This window comes from Pseudophryne corroboree, chromosome 2 (genome assembly GCF_028390025.1).
Source record: "Pseudophryne corroboree isolate aPseCor3 chromosome 2, aPseCor3.hap2, whole genome shotgun sequence".
Lineage (NCBI taxonomy): Eukaryota > Metazoa > Chordata > Amphibia > Anura > Myobatrachidae > Pseudophryne > Pseudophryne corroboree.
The window spans coordinates 544,134,315-544,152,355 of NC_086445.1; the positions used below are offsets into that span (position 1 = coordinate 544,134,315).

The 18,041-nt window shown below is 47.1% G+C and overlaps 1 protein-coding gene across 1 annotated transcript in view; it reads left to right on the forward strand.

The window, feature by feature from the left end:
• Positions 1-18,041, forward strand: part of IFNLR1 (interferon lambda receptor 1) — a 103,430-nt gene that overhangs the window by 25,531 nt on the left and 59,858 nt on the right. The gene's annotated exons all lie outside the window — the stretch shown is intronic.

Below are 18,041 nucleotides of genomic sequence, written 5' to 3' on the forward strand. Positions count from 1 at the left end.
TTGGCTGGGGCTTTATCTCCATGTACTGTGGGGGTCATTCCAAGTTGATCGCACATAGCAACTTTTTGCTGCTCGTGCGATCAACTAGGCGCCACCCAGAGCCGGCCCTAACCAATATGATGCCCTAGGCAAGATTTTGGCTAGTGCCCCCTAGCACCACTGCTGGTTCTGCCTCTGACCTTGCACTTCTTTCTCAGAACCATCACCCCTCAGCCATAGCAGTCCTTATTTTGGTGTTTGTACCCCCTATATTTTAAATAGGAACAGTTCGCACATTTGGCGCACAGCCCAAAAAGGGGTGTGTTTTTGCTGGCAAGGGGCATGGCCACACAATAGTAACCCCAATTCCAAATACGCCACACAGTACTGCACTTTATTCACATTTGATCATGCGATAGTTTCCATAATTCATATTACATCCCACAGTAGTATCACTTTACCTTATAAACGTTACTCCTCACAGTAGAGCCCCTTATTCACATTACATCACACTGAATTGCTCCTTATTCACATTACACTACACCCTATTGCTCTTTATTCACATTAGACGACACAGTAGTGCCCTTTCTATACGCAACACCACATAGAAGAGCACCTTAAACACATAATTCCACACAGTAATGCCCCTAACACATATGAGACACATTATTAATGTCCATCTAAACATAATGTGCTTACACATTATGATGACAACCTTTATTAATGCCCTTTTACACATAATGTCCCTTACACATATGCCGCACATTATTAATGCCCTAATACACATAATGACACACATAGTGCCCCCTGCACATTTGCTGCACATTGTTAGTGCCTCTATACACATAATGACACATACAGTAGTACCCTGTTACACATACAGTATGCCACACATTATTAATGTCCTTAAACACATAATGACACACATATTAATGCATTTTTACATGACACACATAATGCTCCTTACACATATTCCGAACACTACTGCACAACCAACCCACTCACATGCACACAGCACTCACACTGCCGCTAACACTGTGACCTCTGCCTCTGCTTGGATACAGATGTGTCCTCATAAATATTGCCTCAGTGCTAACGTCGGGCAATTTTTTTAATGAAAATGCATCTTATTTGCATTGTTATGTGGCTAGGATGCACAAGCAGCTTCTGCTGATTAAAATGATATACAGCATGCCTTTATACTGTGTGAGACTGTGGCTGTATCTGCATATGAATTGCTACACACAGAATATAGGCATGCCGCATATCATTTTAATCAGCAGAAGCTGCTGATGCCCCTGGGCATATCAAATGCCCTAGGCAATTGCCTAGTTTGCCTATAGCTATGGCCGGCTCTGGCGCCACCTATTGGGGAGTGTATTTTAGCATAGCAGGGCTACGATTGCTTGTGCAGCCCTATGCTAAATAGTTTTGTGTAAAACAAGACCAGCCCTGCAGTTACTTACCCAGTGCAATCAATTCAGCGATGAAGGTCCCAGATTTGACGTCGGACATCTGTCCTCCAAATACCTGGACACGCCTGCGTTCAGATCTCCATGCCCGGAAAACGGTGAGTAGACGCCCCGGAACGCCTCCCCGCTGTCAATCTTTTTGAACCGCAGCGTGCATACGGGTCAGAATGACCCCCGTTATCTCCATCCAAGGCTTAGTAAATAGACCCCTTAATCTCTTACCAGATATACCAGGCTGCCTAAATGACTTTCTGCTTTCACTGAGTGATGTGTGTAGTGGATATTATAATAGTAATGGGTTCATGTCTAGCAGTGACATGCGGTGACCTCAATGGCTGGGGAGGCATCAGCGATTGTCAGAACTGAATATATTTATGTATGTATTAAGCAAATCTAGTAATTTTGTAGTGTAAGAGGTGGCATACTGGGCTCTGGGTAAATACTGTAAATGATCATCCAGCGCTCCCTTAAGTTAAACAAGCAAATTCCAATCTAATTTGATAGACTACTATATAATAAAATATAAGCAAGGGTTGGAAGCACTAATTGTATGTAATGGTAATATAATAGTACTAGCACTTATGTTAAATACAGTAATAGTTTACATTGCCAGACCTTCATGCACTGATAAAATGGAGTAAAACCAAATAACATGTACTGTACATGCACAAACATGCATACACATGCAGTGGCGGATTTAGGGGAGGGGGGGGGGCACCAAGGCACGTGCCCCCCCCTGTCATTTTTAGTAGATTTTTGCATTTTCTTTTTTGTGCGCACGGCGGGCACGGCGCGCACTTCCGACATGATGAGGCTGCTGCAGCTGCTGCTGGTCCAGGATTGGCTCCCTCGAGAAACGTGACATGCAGTCAGTCAGTGCATGTCACGTTTCTGTGCAGAGGAGCCGAGCAGGAGGAGGTCCCAGCTTTAGCCCGCCGCCGCCGCTACTGAGGGACAACACCATCCGTGACCCAGCCAGTCACACAGCGCTGCGCAGCCGGCCCTGATCACCCCCTTCCTCCTCCCCCACATGGTGAGCCGTGGCACAGGCAACAGTGCCCGATCCGACCACCCGTCCTTTTCATTTGAGCCTGACAAAGGATGCGGCTGCTATGGGGCCTGGACTTTTTATAGGTCCCGCCGCTCCCCTGCAACCAGACACCTGTAGTGTCTTCCAACGCTGGTCCTTTAGCCCCACCAGCTCTCCCCAGAGCTCAGCTCCATGCTGCAGAGTGTACGCTGCACGAATCTCAGATTTCGGATTTCCACACCTGTGCCTGCCCTGGCACCTTCTCAGGACCTAGGTGAGTGCCTGAGTTTGCCGTAATGTGTAAAAAGGGGGACGCTGTCTGTCGTAATGTGTAAAAAGGGGACTCTGTCTGCCGCAATGTGTAAAAAGTGGACTGGGGGGACTCAGTCTGCCGTAATGTGTTAAAAGGGGGATGCTGTCTGCCGTAATGTGTAAAAAGGGGGAATTTGCCTGCCGCAATGTGTAAAAAGGGGACTCTGCCGCAATGTGTAAAAAGCGGACGGTGTCTGCCGTAATGTGTAAAAAGGGGGACTGGCTGCCGTAATGTGTAAAAGGGGGCTCTACCTGGTGTAGTGGCGCTACTGTGCGGCGTAATTTGAATAATGGAGACTACTGTGCACCGTAGTATGAATTGGAATTATTTTGTGGCCACACCCCTTCCCCATGAAGCCATGCCCCTATATTTTTTTTGCGCGCCTACGGCGCGCACTGCCCCGTCTTGCACGGGGAGGGGGGAAGCGCCAATGCCATTTCTTTCACATAGCGCCAAAATGCCTAGTTACGGCACTGGCAGGTACCTATCGGGAGCACTGGGTACTCGACTGGACTGTACTCCTGGGCACCTGGCTACACAGCAGAAGTGGGTCTGATGTCAGAGGGCTTCCAGTTCAGGTGGAAATGCTTAATTCAATGTGTATGTATGTAACTGTATTAATGTGTGTATATATATAGCCAGTTGGTGCTTCCCTCCCCTCTGTAGAATAACATCCCCCCCACTATTGGCCTTCCATATGGAGGAGACACCCTCACTGCTGCCCTACCCTCCATATCCCCCTTCCCTCCTCCCACTGCTGCCCTCCCATATGGAGGAGACCCCCTCACTGCTGCCCTACCCTCCATATCCCCCCTTCCCTCCTCCTACTGCCCTTGTTGTGAGGCCACGCGCACCTTCATGGGACCGCACGCCCCCCCTGTCATTTTTTCCTGGATCCGCCCCTGTACACAGGCATACTAAATATATACAGTATAATGTAAATACAGTAGCTCCCTTTAGATGGAGTGCACGAGCCTCACAGTCACTGAGGGAAGATGGCATAGAGAGCTGTAACTCTTCCAAGCTGTGAGTTTTCTGCACAGCTCTGAAACACTGTTGGGACACCTGCTTAGGAGATCTGTGGGAGCGCCCCGTCTGGACACCAACTCTTCATGTTAGGGTGAGTTGCGGCCGATGGAGCCGCTCGTCAATACAAATCCTGGGAGCAGCAGGTGGGGAGTGGAGGGGGTAAGGGTCAGATACTTACAGAGAACACTGAAGATTGCCGCCGTCGCCGAGTCACCAGCGCCCAGTGCAGAAGGCCACCAGAATCGCACGAGTGTCGGACAGGTAGTGTCATAGTCCGGCAGGTCCACAGGGGTGCGGTTAAGACCTGGAGCTGCACCAGGGGGATATATTAGCTGAGCTCTAATGATGGGGCAGATGCATAGGGGCTGGTCCTGCCGAAGAACGAGGGTAGAATAGTGAGAGCCAGTGTAGCCAGGACTCCTTTGTCATCCAATCAGCACGGTCAGGAAGCCGTAGGTTACGTTCCCTCCTCTCGGATCTGTCTCTGTAATTATCAGCTATCACATCTGCCTGAGAGGGGCGTGCCTTGATATGGACTCAAGGCACAGCCCTGTGAATGAGGCAGATGTACAGCTGCCTCAACTCCTATGTTTTTTCAATGGGCTTTTCCTGCCCGCGGACCTGGCCCCGCCCCCCGCTTCAGATAGTTTATAATTGTCAGCTGGAGGCAGCGCTCTCGCTGCCTCCCATCCAGATTTAGCTAGGGTTTCACTGAACAAATTAATAGATTAATACAAAAAAGTTAATATAATACAGAATCTATGTTATAAATCTCTTCTTTATATTATTCTAATCATCAGATCAGAAAATGACAGGGGAGGCTCTGCCTTCCCTGACTGCACGTCCCTGAATTGTCTAGTGAATGTTACAATGCACGGTAATGTGGTATGATATGAGTGAGGGCATTGCACCGTAACATAATGAACTGGGGACTCTGCAATGTGGCACAATGTGATCTTGGGAAACTGTGAGGTATAATGTGAAGTAGGGCACTAGTACTGGATATAAAATAAACTATGGTACACTTATTATTATTACCAGTTATTTATATAGTGCACACATATTCCACAGCGCTTTACAGATATTATTTGCCCATTCACATCAGTCCCTGCCCCAGTGGAGCTTACAGTTTTATTACATGTTCATTTCCACACGTACACACACACACACGGGTTAATTTTGTCCGGAGCCAATATAACCGACCAGTATATTTTTGGATTGTGGGAGGAAACCAGAGCACACGGAGAAAACTCACGCAAGTACTGGGAGAATGAACAAACTCCAAACAGTTAGTGCTGTGGTCAGGGGCGTTTTATGAGAGGAGGAGGCCCGTGTTCAGCCTCCTCCATTCGGGCCCCCTCCTCTCTGCCCGGAGCGCTGTACAGTCTGAGCACTAGAGGGCTCAGACTCTACTGCGCATGCGCAGATCTCTGGAAAAATGGCGCGGCGGCCACTTTCCCTGAGATTTCTCTACTGCGCATGCGCAGAACTCCGGGAAAATGGAGGGGTGAGTATTTGAAAAATGGGTGCAGTGTGTACGGTGGGGCCCCCTCTGGACTCAAGGGCCCATGTGCATTTCACACACTGCAGCCATTATAGAAACACCAGTGGCTGTGGTGTGAATCAAACCCACAACCTCAGTGCTGTGAGGCAGCAATGCTAACCATTACACAATCCGTACTGTCCTCTTATGGGGCATACGATTGAATAGTGCACTACCAGGGCCGAAACTAGGCTTTCTGTCACCCGGGGCAAGGCACAAATTCTCACACACACACACACACACACACACACACACACACACACACACACACACACACACACACACACACACACCAAAAAAAAAAAAAAAAAAGGTTTTCCACCTGTTCTATATTGTCTTGTAAGTGCTGTTTTCTTGTTTGCCCATCTTGCCCACTTGATTATGTACTGTGTAATGGGCACTGTGGCTCCCTTGTGGCGCCATATAAATAAAGGATAATAATTTATATATATATATATATATATATATATATATATATATAATGTCCTAAACAATAGTAGCAATGGCCCAGGTGCCCTTTGTACTGAATAGATACCCACTGAAAAAAGACAATGGCACTCGGGGTTTTTGTTTTTTTTAAGTGTTACAAGTATATTGTCAGGTGTCGCATCAAATAAGCCAATGTTACGAGGCCCGTAGCCCAAAGGGGCTAAGGAGGGGATACGGGCGCCAGAACATTGGCTTATTTAATACTTTACAATATACTTGTAACACTTCAAAAGACCCTGACTGAGTGCCAAAATATTTATATATCTATATTTATGTGTATAACATTATATATATATATATATATATATATATACATACACACATAAGCACATATCCAGCAGACAGTGCAGTGTGCACTGCAGCCAAGCTTAGCCTGTTGCCCCAGTGCCAGCACGCATCTTCTTTTGGGTGCGCATCATGGGCTCACTCTGTGACAGGAATAAACTGTGACTATCTATACAAGTAACCATTGCTAACTGCACCGTTAATTTGTTTCATATATATAATTTGCACATTTTGTCATAATAAACAGATATGTTTATACATTACATATTATATTCTTGAAGAGCGCGAGAACCCACAACCCTATCTATAATACTATTGCACACAGGGGACGGGTACCCCTGTAAGGGTTCCAGCCGCAATCCGGCATACATGATCTAAAGAGCACATACTTGGTCAATCCCTGTACTTACACACGCTCACTCACTACTGTCCGTGGCCACCAGACTCCCGCCTCCGTTCTCTCCCTAGCACGGCCGCATCCTGCCTCCTTCCTCTCTCATCGCTCATGTGACATCATGATGCACCGCATCCGCCGCGTCCCATGTGCCGCGTCCGCATCCCGGAAGCGCTGGGACCCTCTAGTGCTGCTGGCACCCGACAGCAGGTAACTTACTGTCGGGGGAGCTAGCGGGGCCAGTGCTGCACCAGAAGTGGTCTCTTAGCGCCCCCCTACTGCCCAGCACCCGGGGCACGTTACCCCCTAGCCCCCCCTCTAGTTGCGGCTCTGGCACTACTATGGGGCATACGATTAAATAGTGCACTACTATGGGGCATTCCATTGAATAGGACCCTACTATGGAAAATAAAATTACTTAGGACACTACTAAGGGGTATAAATTAATAACCACCATAAAGAGAGGTGTCTCTCTAGAGAGAGATGTGGTCCCCATGTTACTATGGAGCCCATAAAATTCTAATTATGTCCCTGGTTATTTCTGTTTATTGCAAAATACGTGTACTGTAGCATGTGGCATACAACACACAGGCTTACTGCTTGAGCTTTAAAAAAAAAAAAAAGTTTAACGCATAAGTGTTACTGTATGTAGGGAATGTCAAAGAACTGTGACTATTTGTAATCAATCACATTAACAGTTTGTGGGTGATGCTGGTTTAAACTAGTGATGTGCACCGGAAATTTTTCGGGTTTTGTGTTTTGGTTTTGGGTTCGGTTCTGCGGCCGTGTTTTGGGTTCGGACGCGTTTTGGCAAAACCTCACCGAAATTTTTTTGTCTGATTCGGGTGTGTTCTGGATTCGGGTGTTTTTTTCAAAAAACCCTAAAAAACAGCTTAAATCGTAGAATTTGGGGGTCATTTTGATCCCATAGTATTATTAACCTCAATAACCATAATTTCCACTCATTTTCAGTCTATTCTGAACACCTCACATCTCACAATATTATTTTTAGTCCTAAAATTTGCACCGAGGTCGCTGGATGGCTAAGCTAAGCGACCCAAGTGGCCGACACAAACACCTGGCCCATCTAGGAGTGGCACTGCAGTGTCAGACAGGATGGCACTTAAAAAAAATTGTCCCCAAACAGCACATGATGCAAAGAAAAAAAGAGGCGCAATGAGGTAGTTGTGTGACTAAGCTAAGCGACCCAAGTGGCCGACACAAACACCTGGCCCATCTAGGAGTGGCACTGCAGTGTCACGCAGGATGGCCCTTCAAAAAAATACTCCCCAAACAGCACATGATGCAAAGAAAAAAAGAGGCGCAATGAGGTAGCTGTGTGACTAAGCTAAGTGACCCTAGTGGCCGACACAAACACCTGGCCCATCTAGGAGTGGCACTGCAGTGTCACGCAGGATAGCCCTTCAAAAAAATAGTCCCCAAACAGCACATGATGCAAAGAAAAAAAGAGGCGCAATGAGGTAGCTGTGTGACTAAGATAAGCGACCCAAGGGGCCGACACAAACACCTGGCCCATCTAGGAGTGGCACTGCAGTGTCACGCAGGATGGCCCTTCAAAAAAATACTCCCCAAACAGCACATGATGCAAAGAAAAATGAAAGAAAAAAGAGGTGCAAGATGGAATTGTCCTTGGGCCCTCCCACCCACCCTTATGTTGTATAAACAGGGCATGCACACTTTAACGAACCCATCATTTCAGTGACAGGGTCTGCCACACGACTGTGACTGAAATGACTGGTTGGTTTGGGCCCCCACCAAAAAAGAAGCAATCAATCTCTCCTTGCACAAACTGGCTCTACAGAGGCAAGATGTCCACCTCCTCCTCATCGTCCGATTCATCACCCCTTTCACTGTGTACATCCCCCTCCTCACAGATTATTAATTCGTCCCCACTGGAATCCACCATCTCAGGTCCCCGTGTACTTTCTGGAGGCAATTGCTGCTGGTGAATGTCTCCACGGAGGAATTGATTATAATTAATTTTAATGAACATCATCTTCTCCACATTTTCTGGAAGTAACCTCGTACGCCGATTGCTGACAAGGTGAGCGGCTGCACTAAACACTCTTTCGGAGTACACACTGGAGGGAGGGCAACTTAGGTAGAATAAAGCCAGTTTCTGTGCTCAGCCCAGTGTGCTGCATCAATGTATATATATATATCTGACTGTGCTCAGCTCACACAGCTTATAATTGTGGGGGAGACTGGGGAGCACTGCAGTGCCAGTTATAGGTTATAGCAGGAGCCAGGAGTACATAATATTATATTAAAATTAAACAGTGCACACTTTTGCTGCAGGAGTGCCACTGCCAGTGTGACTAGTGACCAGTGACCTGACCACCAGTATATATAATATTAGTAGTATACTATCTCTTTATCAACCAGTCTATATTAGCAGCAGACACAGTACAGTGCGGTAGTTCACGGCTGTGGCTACCTCTGTGTCGGCACTCGGCAGCCCGTCCATAATTGTATATACCACCTAACCGTGGTTTTTTTTTCTTTCTTTATAGTCATACTAGTTACGAGTATACTATCTCTTTATCAACCAGTCTATATATTAGCAGCAGACACAGTACAGTGCGGTAGTTCACGGCTGTGGCTACCTCTGTGTCGGCACTCGGCAGCCCGTCCATAATTGTATATACCACCTAACCGTGGTTTTTTTTTCTTTCTTTATACATACATACTAGTTACGAGTATACTATCTCTTTATCAACCAGTCTATATATTAGCAGCAGACACAGTACAGTGCGGTAGTTCACGGCTGTGGCTACCTCTGTGTCGGCACTCGGCAGCCCGTCCATAATTGTATATACCACCTAACCGTGGTTTTTTTTTCTTTCTTTATACATACATACTAGTTACGAGTATACTATCTCTTTATCAACCAGTCTATATATTAGCAGCAGACACAGTACAGTGCGGTAGTTCACGGCTGTGGCTACCTCTGTGTCGGCACTCGGCAGCCCGTCCATAATTGTATACTAGTATCCAATCCATCCATCTCCATTGTTTACCTGAGGTGCCTTTTAGTTGTGCCTATTAAAATATGGAGAACAAAAATGTTGAGGTTCCAAAATTAGGGAAAGATCAAGATCCACTTCCACCTCGTGCTGAAGCTGCTGCCACTAGTCATGGCCGAGACGATGAAATGCCAGCAACGTCGTCTGCCAAGGCCGATGCCCAATGTCATAGTACAGAGCATGTCAAATCCAAAACACCAAATATCAGTAAAAAGCCTCTTTTTTTCTTTGCGTCATGTGCTGTTTGGGGAGGGTTTTTTGGAAGGGACATCCTGCGTGACACTGCAGTGCCACTCCTAGATGGGCCCGGTGTTTGTGTCGGCCACTAGGGTCGCTAATCTTACTCACACAGCTACCTCATTGCGCCTCTTTTTTTCTTTGCGTCATGTGCTGTTTGGGGAGGGTTTTTTGGAAGGGACATCCTGCGTGACACTGCAGTGCCACTCCTAGATGGGCCCGGTGTTTGTGTCGGCCACTAGGGTCGCTTATCTTACTCACACAGCGACCTCGGTGCAAATTTTAGGACTAAAAATAATATTGTGAGGTGTGAGGTATTCAGAATAGACTGAAAATGAGTGTAAATTATGGTTTTTGAGGTTAATAATACTTTGGGATCAAAATGACCCCCAAATTCTATGATTTAAGCTGTTTTTTAGTGTTTTTTGAAAAAAACACCCGAATCCAAAACACACCCGAATCCGACAAAAAAAATTCGGTGAGGTTTTGCCAAAACGCGGTCGAACCCAAAACACGGCCGCGGAACCGAACCCAAAACCAAAACACAAAATCCGAAAAATTTCAGGCGCTCATCTCTAGTTTCTGCAAGGGCCTCCAAATTGCCTCTTTTTCCTGCTAGTATACGTACGGACTGTCTGACGTGCCTACTTGGATGCGGTCACTCATATAATCCTCCACCATTCTTTCAATGGTGAGAGAATCATATGCAGTGACAGTAGACGACATGTCAGTAATCGTTGGCAGGTACTTCAGTCCGGACCAGATGTCAGCACTCGCTCCAGACTGCCCTGCATCACCGCCAGCGGGTGGGCTCGGAATTCTTAGCCTTTTCCTCGCACCCCCAGTTGCAGGAGAATGTGAAGGAGGAGCTGTTGACGGGTCACGTTCCGCTTGACTTGACAATTTTCTCACCAGCAAGTCTTTGAACCCCTGCAGACTTGTGTCTGCCAGAAAGAGAGATACAACGTAGGTTTTAAATCTAGGATCGAGCACGGTGGCCAAAATGTAGTGCTCTGATTTTAACAGATTGACCACCCGTGAATCCTGGTTAAGCGAATGAAGGGCTCCATCCACAAGTCCCACATGCCTAGCGGAATCGCTCTGTTTTAGCTCCTCCTTCAATGTCTCCAGCTTCTTCTGCAAAAGCCTGATGAGGGGAATGACCTGACTCAGGCTGGCAGTGTCTGAACTGACTTCACGTGTGGCAAGTTCAAAGGGTTGCAGAACCTTGCACAACGTTGAAATCATTCTCCACTGCGCTTGAGACAGGTGCATTCCACCTCCTTTGCCTATATCGTGGCCAGATGTATAGGCTTGAATGGCCTTTTGCTGCTCCTCCATCCTCTGAAGCATATAGAGGGTTGAATTCCACCTCGTTACCACCTCTTGCTTCAGATGATGGCAGGGCAGGTTCAGGTATTTTTGGTGGTGCTCCAGTCTTCTGTACGCGGTGCCTGAACGCCGAAAGTGGCCTGCAATTCTTCGGGCCACCGACAGCATCTCTTGCACGCCCCTGTCGTTTTTTAAATAATTCTGCACAACCAAATTCAAGGTATGTGCAAAACATGGGACGTGCTGGAATTTGCCCAGATGAAATGCACGCACAATATTGCTGGCATTGTCCGATGTCACAAATCACCAGGAGAGTCCAATTGGGGTAAGCCATTCTGCGATGATCTTCCTCAGTTGCCGTAAGAGGTTTTCAGCTGTGTGCATATTCTGGAAAGCGGTGATACAAAGCGTAGCCTGCCTAGGAACGAGTTGGCGTTTGCGAGATGCTGCTACTGGTGCCGCCGCTGCTGTTCTTGCAGCGGGAGGCAATACATCTACCCAGTGGGCTGTCACAGTCATATAGTCCTGAGTCTGCCCTGCTCCACTTGTCCACATGTCCGTGGTTAAGTGGACATTGGGTACAACTGCATTTTTCAGGACACTGGTGAGTCTTTTTCTGAGGTCTGTGTACATTTTCGGTATCGCCTGCCTAGAGAAATGGAACCTAGATGGTATTTGGTACCAGGACACAGTACCTCAATCAAGTCTATAGTTGGCTCTGAATTAACGATGGATACTGGAACCACGTTTCTCACCGCCCAGGCTGCCAAGGCCTCATTTATCCGCTTTGCAGCAGGATGACTGCTGTGATATTTCATCTTCCTCGCAAAGGACTGTTGTACAGTCAATTGCTTACTGGAAGTAGCACAAGTGGTCTTCCGACTTCCCCTCTGGGATGACGATCGACTCCCAGCAGCAACAACAGCAGCGCCAGCAGCAGTAGGCGTTACACTCAAGGATGCATCGGAGGAATCCCAGGCAGGAGAGGACTCGTCAGACTTGCCAGTGACATGGCCTGCAGGACTATTGGCTTTCCTGGGTAAGGAGGAAATTGACACTGAGGGAGTTGGTGGTGTGGTTTGCAGGAGCTTGGTTACAAGAGGAAGGGATTTACTGGTCAGTGGACTGCTTCCGCTGTCGCCCAAAGTTTTTGAACTTGTCACTGACTTATGATGAATGCGCTGCAGGTGACGTATAAGGGAGGATGTTCCGAGGTGATTAACGTCCTTACCCCTACTTATTACAGCTTGACAAAGGCAACACACGGCTTGACACCTGTTGTCCGCATTTGTGTTGAAATAATTCCACACCGAAGAGCTGATTTTTTTTTGTATTTTGACCAGGCATGTCAATGGCCATATTCCTCCCACGGACAACAGGCGTCTCCCCGGGTGCCTGACTTAAACAAACCACCTCACCATCAGAATCCTCCTTCTCAATTTCCTCCCCAGCGCCAGCAACACCCATATCCTCATCCTGGTGTACTTCAACACTGACATCTTCAATTTGACTATCAGGAACTGGACTGCGGGTGCTCCTTCCAGCACTTGCAGGGGGCGTGCAAATGGTGGAAGGCGCAAGCTCTACCCGTCCAGTGTTGGGAAGGTCAGGCATCGCAACCGACACAATTGGACTCTCCTTGGGGATTTGTGATTTAGAAGAACGCACAGTTCTTTGCTGTGCTTTTGCCAGCTTAAGTCTTTTCTTTTTTCTAGCGAGAGGATGAGTGCTTCCATCCTCATGTGAAGCTGAACCACTAGCCATGAACATAGGCCAGGGCCTCAGCCGTTCCTTGCCACTCCGTGTCGTAAATGGCATATTGGCAAGTTTACGCTTCTCCTCAGACGCTTTTAATTTTGATTTTTGCGTCATTTTACTGATCTTTTGTGTTTTGGATTTTACATGCTCTGTACTATGACATTGGGCATCGGCCTTGGCAGACGACGTTGATGGCATTTCATCGTCTCGGCCATGACTAGTGGCAGCAGCTTCAGCACGAGGTGGAAGTGGATCTTGATCTTTCCCTATTTTTTTAACCTCCACATTTTTGTTCTCCAAATTTTAATGCGCACAACTAAAAGGCACCACAGGTATACAATGTAGATGGATGGATAGTATACTTATGGACGACGAGTAACGACACAGAGGTAGGTACAGCAGTGGCCTACCGTACTGCTATATACAGTATAATGGACCTGGTGGACACTGTCAGCAGACTGCGTTTATAGTATAAAAAAAAAAGACACCACAGGTATGCAATGTAGATGGATGGATACTTAGTATACTTATGGACGACGAGTGACGACACAGAGGTAGGTACAGCAGTGGCCTACCGTACTGCTATATACAATATAATGGACCTGGTGGACACTGTCAGCAGACTGCGTTTATAGTATAAAGAAAAAAAGACACCACAGGTATACAATGTAGATGGATGGATAGTATACTTATGGACGACGAGTGACGACACAGAGGTAGGTACAGCAGTGGCCTACCGTACTGCTATATACAGTATAATGGACCTGGTGGACACTGTCAGCAGACTGCATTTATAGTATAAAGAAAAAAAGACACCACAGGAGTGTTTTTCAGGCAGACAAACGTATACTGGTGGTCACTGTCGGCAAAACTGTGCACTGTACTCCTGCTATAGCTGCTCCCCAGTCCCCACAATTAAGCAGTGTGAGCACTCAGCACAGATATATCATGCAGCACACTGAGCACAGATATGGTATGGAGCGTTTTTTTCAGGCAGAGAACGGATAAAAAACTGGTGGTCACTATTAGCAAAACTCTGCACTGTACTCCTCCTAACAGCTGCTCCCCAATCCTCCCCACAATAAGCTAAGCAATCAGATCAACTGTGTAACTATATAAACGGAGAGGACACCAGCCACGTCCTCTCCCTATCAATCTCCATGCACGTGTGAAAATGGCGGCGACGCGCGGCTGCTTATATAGAATCCGAATCTCGCGAGAATCCGACAGCGGGATGATGACGTTCGGGCGCGCTCGGGTTAACAGAGCCATACGGGAGAATCCGAGTATGGCTCGGACCCGTCTAAAAAGGGTGAAGTTCGGGGGGGTTCGGTTTCTCGGAAACCGAACCCGCTCATCACTAGTTTAAACCAGAGCTATCCCTGACAATAATTCAAATAAGCAGCAACCACTAATAGCCAAATGTATTTGGAACAAATGTGTTTAAATCTGTGTGAAAATATGATCCTACCAAGTGCCAGAGGTCCCCCAACACCGCTTCATACAGCTACATTGGAGTAACCTGTGATTGGTGTGAGTGTAAAGCACATGATCATAGTGCAGTCTGGGGATACACTAGACAAAGTTTGGTATGAAAATCCTGGCAGTCACAATCCCGTCAGTAAGGATGCCGACAGCGGCATTCAGGTGGTCAAAATCCCAACGGATCATAGTAAATTATTTAGCCCTAACTCTAACCAATCCCTCCCGCAGCCTAACCCTAACTGCCCCCTCCACGTCCTAACCCTAACCCCCCTCCACACACACACACACACACACACACACACACACACACACACACACACACAACCTAACCCTAGTGCCTAAACCCTAACCCCAGTACTTACTCTCGGGATCCATCGTAATACCAGTCTGCTGGGATCCTGACCGCATCCTGTTTCAAGGGAGCTTACTTCAAAGCTGCAAGAAGCTACAGAGACATTGAATACATAAGCAATCATGCTGTGACCAATAGGGAGCCAAGCCCAAAACCACTAAATCAGCCTTTAGAGCAGGGGTGGGGAACCTTTGGCCCTCCAGCTGTTGTTGAACTACACATACCAGCATGCCTTGCTACAGGTTTCCTATTTAGCCATGCTAAAACTTTTGCAGGGCATGCTGGCATGTGTAGCTCAACAACAGCTGGAGGGCCGCAGGTTCCCCACCCCTGCTTTAAAGTAGGAAACATATTTAACAAGGGGACACCTTGGCATCTGAGAGATCTGCTGTGTTCCCTCTCTCTTAATAATGTCAGAGGGCACGGGAAAAGCTAAAGCAAGCTGGGTTCCAATGTCTAGGTCGACAGTCAACAGGTCAACCCCATATGGTCGATATGCGTTAGGTTAACATGGTCAAAAGGGTGACAGATAAAAGGTAGCCAGTACGTATTGTCAACAGGTACAAAAAGTAGATGTGACAATGGTCGACACACAAATGATTAACACAAGTTTTATGGGGTATTTTTCATGTTTTGCTTGGTTTACTATCCACGTGGACTACGATTGGGAATATTGGGGCAGATGTATTAACCTGGAGAAGGCATAAGGAAGTGATAAACCAGTGATATGTGCAAGGTGATAACGGCACCAGCCAATCAGCTCCTAACTGTTAATTTACATATTGGAGCTGATTGGCTGGTGCGTTTATCACCTTGCAATATCACTGGTTTATCACTTCCTTACGCCTTCTCCAGGTTAATACATCTGCCCCAGTAACTCTTGCCCCAAGCGTGGGGGATGCTGGTGGTGAGTGGTGCCATATACAAAACTGCAAGTGCATTGGGGGAACTGAAGATTCCATCAGCACTATAACAATGCCGATCTGTGCATGAATTCTCAGAGCAGCCTCATGTATGATTATCAGCCCCTCCAAGTGCTACTTCCTGCTGAGAGGTTACATGTTCTGCAGGGTTGGTAACGGGTGACCCCACCATACCGATGCAGGAATCCCATTTGTTAAATGGCCGGCAAGGCCAAGCGCAACAAAGCCCCTTGCGGGCTCGGTGGCTCACTTCGCTCACCACAGGTTCTTTTCCCTCTCTATGTGTGTCATGGACACTTAGGAGTGGGTATAGTCCCTGTTGATTGGCATGCCAACCAGCGGACTAGGCAGTGTTCGGAATGCCGGTCACATAACCGCATCCCGTTCTGTAAGTAGATACACATTGTTGACAAATGATTGCAGAAACAGCTCCTGCAGTGGTTGTAGCAAGTTAGTAAAACACAAAGAAACATATTTTTTAGAGGCTGTACATGTGGACTTTGAGGTGGTAGCATGTTACTTTTGTGCAGTTCAAACCTAGAGATTGGACAGGCAGTATATGGTGAATATGGTGAGAAGACATTTATTTAATATGGGAGGGGAAAGCTAATTCTAGAGGGGGATCTATGAATACTGGCGTGGTTGGATAATGCTACTTCGGGATCTTTAGTCACAAGGGTAGGAGGGTGAAGCTAAAGGGGTGGGGCAATGGCTACAGGGGTAATAAATTAGGATAATGCAGTGGGGTGGGATGAGATAGGGTGACCAGACTATCACTTTAACGTGGGACACTCATGAATTACACAGGTTCTGTGGCTGGCTGACAACAAGCCTGCATTTCACCTGGTTTTAAGCAGCCACAGAACCTGTGTAATTCATGAGTGTCCCAGGTTAAAGGGATAGTCTGGTCACCCTAGATTAGAGGTTCTCAAACTCGGTCCTCAGGATGATCTAGGGCAGTGGTTCTCAAACTCGGTCCTCAGGACCCCACACAGTGCATGTTTTGCAGGTAACCCAGCAAGTCCACAGGTGTATTAATTACTCACTGACACATTTTAAAAGGTCCACAGGTGGAGCTAATTATTTCACTTGTGATTTTGTGAGGAGACCTGCAAAACATGCACTGTGTGGGGTCCTGAGGACCGAGTTTGAGAACCTGTGATCTAGGGCATAGGTTCTCAAACTCGGTCCCCAGGACCCCACACGGTGCATGTTTTGCAGGTCTCCTCACAGAATCGCAAGTGAAATAATTAGCTCCACCTGTAGACCTTTTAAAATGTTTCAGTGAGTAATTAATACACCTGTGCACTTGCTGGGTTACCTGCAAAACATGCACTGTGTGGGGTCCTGAGGACCGAGTTTGAGAACCTGTGCCCTAGATCAGGCATTCCCAACCACGGTCCACAAGGCACACTAACTGCAGGTTTTAGTGATATCCAGGCTTCAGCACAGGTCACTTAATTAGTAGCTCAGTTATTTTGATTTAACCATCTGTACTGCAGTCTGGATATCACTAAAACCTGCACTGTTGGTGTGCCTTGAGGACCGTGATTGTGAATGGCTGCCCTAGACGATAGTGCAACAGGGGATGGGGATAATGTTTCAGGGGCAAAGATTTTCAAGGAGAGAGGAGCCAGGGATCAAAATTTGACAGGGTTCATTATTCTTATGGTGGCCCTGCCTAAGGGCTACATTACTGCACAAAGTGGGACTGGCTCACTGGGGTACTGCTGCCAGACCATGTATGCCAGTACAATGTTTAGAGACACCCGACTCTCTGCACCTGCTCCCATACACAGGCAGCATAACTGATGTCATAATCAGCTATGCAAATTATAGTTGCAAGTGCAGATAGGTGCCTCTAAACATTGTCCTGGCATACATGGACTGGCGTCTGGCAGCAGAGCCCTGGTGAACCAGTCTAACTGTGTTACTGCATGAGGGATCTGCAGTAACACAGTTATAATCTGGTTAGATTTTTCATAAAGGCACCTTTGAGTAGGAATTCAGGAGAGAAAGCTGCTTCGGTGGATATTACTAGGGGTAACGAGATTGTGATTACTCACAAGTCTCTGGTGCCCATGATTATGCTGACTTTACTGTGAACTGTAAGAAAGTGTCTGTTCCTTCTTACACCTGTTTCCAAACATGCTGCATATACAACGATCCATATGCAGCACAGTCTCTCTCTAGAAGGAGGAAGGGGCTCTTTCCAAATATTCCTATTGGGCCCACAAATTTCTGGCTATACCACATACCTCCCAACTTTACAGTTCCCTAAAGAGGGACACACGCGCGGCTAAGCCGCGCACGCGCTCCCGAAAAAGGGACGTGGTCTAAGAAAAGGGGGCGTGGCTTCGCGGTAGGACCCGC